Genomic DNA, 7,348 nt, shown 5'->3' with positions numbered 1-7,348 from the left:
TCAGACTGAGGTGGTTCTATAGACTACAGAGATGATTCGGCAGATAGGCTGAGATTGCAGATTGTTCAGAGTCGACAGAAGAGCTATGTCGACCAATGCCGATATGAGTTGGAGTTTCAGGTCAGTGACATGGTGTTACTGAATGTCTCACCTTGGAAATGTGTGATCCACTTCAGGAAGAGGGGGAAGTTGGGTCCCCAATTTAATGGACCATTATGGGTTATTTCCAGGGTTGGCAAGGTTGATTATAGATTGGGTCTTCCGAAGGAGCTCAATCAGATTCATAACACTTTCCGCATTTCGCAGTTGTGGAAGTGCATTTTGGATGAGGATGCAGTGGTATCATGATGGGCGCCTGAACTATGTCGAGAGGCCGATAGCTATTTTAGAAAGGAAGGTAAAGGTACTGCGTAGCAAGGGGGTGACTTTGGTAAAGGTACAATGGCAACATCGGAGGGGATCCGAGTGGACATGGGAGCCGAAGGCTGAGATGCGAGAGCATTATCCGGATTTTTCCTCGCAGCACGCTTCGAGGACGAAGCCTAGTTCAAGTGGGGGACAATTGTAACATCCTGACTTCCAGGTATGAGATTTATTCCTTAAAAGGAAAATTCCCCTTGGAACTCGTCAAGTTGATGGCCTCAACTCGACTTGTTGAAGGCTTTTGGGCCGCAAATATTTTTGGACCAACTCGACGAGTTGGTGAGGAAAAACTCGACAAGTTGGTGGCTGATTAAGAAACCCTAATTTTTAGGGTGTTGCACCCTATTTAAAGTCCTTATACCCTTTGGGTGTCCTCCTTATCAGTCTCCTCTGTCCAGAAAACCCTAGTTCGCACATCCTCTCCCATATTTGTATGTGTTAGCTTGAAGAGTGATTTCTTGGTGTTCTCTTGAAGAAGATTGAGGTTGGAAGTGTCTAGATTGAAGGGAAGGTTTTAGATCCAGAAACTTTTGGAGTATTGCAGTTCTTTTGAGGTAAAATATCTTCCTTGGAAGTTTAGTGTCATATTTGGCTCATTTTAGGATTGCTAATGGGGTTGAGCATTTCATGAAGTTATCACTTCAGATCTGGATGTTTTGCAGCCTCTTTGGACTTAAAGTTTGAAGCTTTATCATGTTCTAGGACCCATTCATGCTTTAGGTCCCTTATTAAGCCTTCACTCAGTTTTGGAGCTTCATGGTGACATGCATGGACGTAAAGTTAGCAACTTTATGTGGTTTACCAGATCTTGGGTATCAGATCTACATTTTAAAGCGTTAGACTTGATGAAAAAGGACTGAATGTGTTAAGCTGGGAAAACTCGGCGAGTTGTCCAGCCAACTCGACGAGTTAGCTGTAACATCCCAAAATTCAAGGCCAAAAATTTCATTTTTAAATACATTATTATATAAAACCATCAGTATAAAAACATTCATATTAATATCTCATGTCAAAACCAAAGTGTCAATAATCAAAACATATTATCATAAAACCATATCAGAGTGTAATCCCAAATATCTAATATGCGGAAAATATAGTGTGATGCGCTGCGATCAAGCTGGCTCCTTTCCTTTGAAAACGAGTACCTGAAATCAAAACTATAAACCGTAAGCACAAAGCTTAGTGAGTTCCCCCATCATACCACATACCATACAATCATATAACATACATATACTGTCAAGCATATCTGGGTGCCCGACCTACCCCTTCGGTCCTCTCGACCGGATACTGCCTAGCATATCTGGGTGCTAGCCTCCCCTTCGGTCCTCTTGACCGGATACTGCATAGCATATCTGGGTGTTGGGCTCCTCTTCGGTCCTCTCGACCGGGTACTGCCTAGCATATCTGGGTGCTGGCCTCCCTTTCGGTATCTTTCAACCGGTAACCGGGGACTATTTCACCCCCTAACACTACCACATAAAAGCATAGCATAAACACATAAGTCATATACTGCCTAGCATATCTGGGTGCTGGCCTACCCCCTCAGTCCTATCGACCGGTAAGTGGGGACTATTTCACCCCCTACTACTACCACATAATATCATATCACATATATCATAATCTGTCTAGCATAGTTGGGTACTAATCTACCCCTTCGGCCCTATCGACCGGTAACTAGGGACTATTTCACCCCCTACTACCACTATCACATAACATCACATCATGCTAGCACATAAACATAACAGGTAGTAGCAAACATAGACAATTATCACAGAGACAATCATCTAACAACAACTCCTACTGGTGGGCCGACATTGTGGCCGTAGACCCACCGCTACTGGAAGGTAACTCACCTCACACTGCTGAAGTCCCAAAGACACAATCCTACACTTGCTGAAGTCCCGCAGACTCGACCCCAGCTGCTGGCTGACAGATTCCCGAACTGTCAACACCAAAATAACACCCAATTAATAATTGGGTCCCAATACATAACCATACGTACATTTTTTGGGTAATTACTACATTACCCCTCGCTTGGCTTATTCAAGCCCAAGGCCCAATCCATAGGCCCAAAGGCAATTAGGAATCAAAGCCCAACACATGGACTAATTTTCCAAATTGGGCCCAAGCCCCTTACATGGGTCTTACCCTAGGCCCATCAAATTACTCTAGACCATTTGCTTGATCTAGGATAGCACATTTAATAACCCAATCATCAAGGCCCAATAGAAAGGCCCAACAATAAACCCAAGTGAAATTAGGGTTTCACATAAAATGATGATTAAGGTTAAGTTTCCTACTTAACCCATTAAGGACTTAATCCATTAAGTCCATTATCGCTTAGATTAATCTTTGCCAAAGTTTATTATTTAATATATCAATTTATTAAATAATTCTTGTGTGTGTGACCCGATTAATTCTTAAAGTTAGGGTTTCATTGGCATTAGGGTTTTCCAATCCAAATATTAACCCACTAGTTTATAACATGTGAGAACCACGGTTTTAAAATTAATTAAACTTTCATATAAAAAGTCAAAATTATTAATTAATTATTTTAAATAAATTATTATCTAAGATATATTTTTTTAGTTATGTAAAATTATAATCGTTGATTTAAATAAATAAATGAAGTTATATCATCTTATAATATGTATTAATTTTATTTTATTTTTCAATCTAATGTTATTAATTTAATATAATTAGAGTGGGAAAATTTGAAATTTGAATTTTAAATAAAAGAATCAATTATTAGTTAATGTAATTAGAGTGAAAAAATTTAAAATTTGAAATTTGAAATGAATAATTAATAGGTTGACAGGTGGCATGATAAATGATATATAACATTAATGAGGTGTTCTAATTGTATGACACATGTCAATAGAAGATTAAACCTATTCTTTTATTAGAATAGGAAGATTTATCAATTTGTTGGTTTTTTATGTCAATTAGGGCTTTATTGGGCCTATTAAGCCCACTAAAATATTATTAAGCACATTAGGGTTTTATTGGGTCCATTAGAGGTCATTAAGCTTCATTGGGCCCATTAGAGCTCCTTTGAGACCATTAGGGTTTTAGTCCCTTGACCAAACATCCAAACCAAAACACAACATCAATGAGGCACACTGACACCCGACACGGCGGCCGGTGGCGGCAGCCACCACCCTACGGTGGTGGTTTGAGATTTCTATTATTCCATTTTTACATTTTACAATGAACTCTCAAACTAAACACACACACTATACTAAATACATACACACCCGTAACCACCCTTGTGATGGCCGGCGGTGGCACGTGGCGGCAGCCACCACCTCACGGTGGTGGTGGTGACTTTTCCGTGAACTCCGGCTAAACACAAAACCCAAACACACATATTGCTAATGGAAATACAACCACACACACACACACACACCTAATCACAAAGTAAAACACACACACACATCCACCTCTCACAGTGACTAGTGGCAGCGAGAGGTGACAGCAACCGGCGGCATACGAAAAACCCGATGAAACAGTTATAGTGGCGGCGGCGACGACAGCTTGGCAAAAGGGACGAAGGAACATGTCCGAAGGTGGCAGCATACCGCCACAGCGTTGTCAACAACACCCTTGGCCTCGTCAACAGCACCAGCGACGGCGATGGCGGTGGTTTACGACCACCACAGCAACAACACCCACCCGATGGCAGAACATCGAGTCCTTCACGATGGCAGAAGGCAAGAGGAGAAGAATAAGAAGATACAGAGGCACGACGGTGGCGGCTTAACCGCGATGTCTACTGGAAAGAAGTGGCGATGGACGGGTGGAGTAGCACCAGTGACGATGACGTCCTCCTGAAGATGACGAAAGCGGGTAAAGGCAGGAGATGACGTAGAGGTTGTGGCAGCGGACTCCATTACAGCTTCAAGATTTGGTCTCGGCGGCCCAACGCATCCGACAACAACATTGTGGCGGCGTCTGGTGGTTGAAGACCTCAACAGAGGTGTGGGTGCGGCGCTGCAAGTCGAAGAAGGGAAGAGAAGTGGCAGCCGATACTTAGGGGGGGGGGGGGCTACATACACACTCCTTAGGGTTAGGGTTACTCGGTAGATTATATACCCGATCTCCATTATCAAACTTATTCCATAATGTCACAAATGGTCCCTCCAGCTCCCATTTATTTCCAAATAGATCAATATTTTACCTTTTTAACCCTTGCCAACTAAATTCCCTTCAACTTAAGTCCAAAATTTACCATTTGCACCCTACTTTCCAAAACCTCTTCAAATTAAATCCAGAAATTACCATTTAAATCCTCAACATTAAAATCCTTTACACCTTAGGTACAAAGTTTACCAAATAGCCCCTATCTTCATAAATAATTATAAACTGAGTCCGAAAATTACACTTTTAACCCTCGACTTCTAAAATGGTGGCAATTAGCTCTTCGAGACCATCCTTTTATACATAATTATTTATTTTAGGGCTACGAGTCCTTTGTTTCTTTATTTATTTATTTAATAAATAAACGGGTGTTACATTAGCTAGGGTTTTTCCGCTTCTCTGGATACTGTAGGAACTCGACGAGTTGGTAGGTGCACTCGACGAGTGAGGTCAACATGGACTGTTGACCTTGACTATTGACTATTAACTTTGACCATGGTTGACCAAGTTTGACTTTAAGGGTATTTTTGAATATTTCAGGGTTTTGATAGGAATTGTCACATGGTGGTTCTAGGCATTTGAATCCGGAGCTGAGTTTTAGAATTTGATTTTACCAATTCAGCACTACTTGTGAGGTGAGTGTTCCTCACCATACTTGTTGGGTCGAAGGCACCAAGACCGACCCTTTTGGATTGTTATCCTGATTATTGCATGATTGAGTATTGTAGTGATCTGTTAGATTTGTATTTTTATAATAAGATGATGTTATACTTAGTGATCTGTAAGATTTGTCCGTTTGTTTGATTGACTATTTAATTGTTTAATTGTTATGTATATGTCAACTTGTTATGTGTGGTTGGGTTGAGGCGGACGTGCTTTGTGTTGAAGGCCAACAGACCCACGGCGTCCCGAATTAACTGAAGGTCAGTGGGGCGTACCAGTCAGGCCGAAGGCCCGGAGAACGTTCCAGATAGGCTGACGGCCCGAGGTGGCGTACTAGTCATGTTGTAGGTTCTGTGAGCGTAACAGATAGAATGTAGGCTGTTGGAGCGTTCCAGTCAGACTGAAGGCTCTGAATGCATGTTGTTTGTGATATTATTTTGGTTTTTGTATTGTGATTGGTATTTTACGGGAGCACACTAAGCTTCGGGCTTACAGTTTTGGATTATGTTTTCGGTAGCTCAGAGGAATGCGGGAAGGCGAAGGCGTGATTGTGCACCTCCTCATATTTTTTTTCATCATTTCTGGGATTTCTCTAATGTCGAACTTATTTTGAAAACAATATGTACACAATGATGGTTTTTGGATTTATGTAAAAGTTTTAAAATTTTCAAAATTTTATGGATGTTAAAGTGGGTGTTGTGCATCTTGAAGTGGTAGAAGAAGAAACTTGAAGACTCATTCTTTAGTGGAGAGACTAGAGATCTAGCTTTTGCACCTTCTTTTGGTGGATTTTGAGGTATAAAGTTCAAAGCTTATCATTTAATTTCATGGTTCTACTCTTTATCTTGTTTATGGTCATTTTGGTCCCTTTTTGGTTGGTTTTGTGAGATAAGGACGTTTTTGGATCTTATCATAGTATATCTGGGCACATTAAGGGTTTCTTGAGCATAAAGGTGCAAAATTTATGGTGCTTTTGGTCTCATGCATGTGTTAAGTCATTTATTAAGATCTTTTGAGCTCTAAAGTACCATTAAGCCGTGCATGCACATAAAGTTGGCAACTTTACATGATAAGTCGTCCATAGGAATCAGATTTGAGAGTTTGGAGCAAGGGCTTAATTGATTAAGTGCTTAATGGGGTAGGATGGTGATATGGGGAGTACGTTGGGCGTACCCATCTAGTACGATGCGCATACAAGCCCCAAATGGAGTAAGCTAATTGTACGAGCAGTGTACTCCTCGCGTACTCAGCAGTGGGCTTCAGTTTCGTGGGCTTCTCGGTGATGGGCCATGTTGGGATTTTAATGTCTTGGGCCTTGTTGGGCCATCGAGATTCCCTTGTTAGGTTGTTGATATATTTGTTGGACTCCTTGGTGGAAGGCCCATGAAAGGGGTTTCGGCCCAATTTGAAAAATTGTGCGATGTTTGGGCATGAGTGATTATTTTGGAATTTTGGCTTTTTGGACTTTTGGATTGGGCTTTGGCTTTAGGCCAAGTTAAAGAAAGGGTAAAAAGTTCTTTTACCCTAATTTGGACTCTTAGTGTGAGTCGGGATCTAGTTATTAATTGGATGTGATTTTGTGATTGATAGCACAATATTTTAGTGGATCTGCAGCTAGAGATTTATCTGTGGGTTTTAGTAGTATGAGGTGAGTTTGCTCACTGCATTTAGCAGGTCGAAGGCACCATTGCCAACCGATGATCTGTTATGCTAGAATACTAGATGTCTGTGTGACTCTTGTATGTGCATGTGCTAATATGCTTACTGGGCGGGGCCCGATGGTTACTTTGTATGTTATTACCTGTTATGTTTATATGATTTGTATGTGGGTGGGGCACGTTATATGAGTTAGCGCAAGGCCTGTTATACTCAGTGGGCGGGGCCCGTTATATTCAGTGGACGTGGCCCATTATGCGAGCGTGGGCGGGGCCCGTTATGTGATTATTTATGTATGGTATGTGGCATTTTGGGGAACTCGCTAAGCTTTGTGCTTACGGTTTTTCAGTTTATGTTTTAGGTACTTCTGGTTTCAAAGGGAAGAGTTCGGGATGATGTTAGAGCACACAACTTTCGATTCCGCATTTTGTGATTTACTTTGATAACGATAATGTATTGATAAAAA

This window comes from Lactuca serriola, chromosome 9 (assembly GCF_051521515.1).
Source record: "Lactuca serriola cultivar US96UC23 chromosome 9, Lser_US96UC23_V15, whole genome shotgun sequence".
In the NCBI taxonomy this organism is placed as follows: Eukaryota; Viridiplantae; Streptophyta; class Magnoliopsida; order Asterales; family Asteraceae; genus Lactuca; species Lactuca serriola.
Note: the sequence above shows the minus strand (reverse complement) of the source record.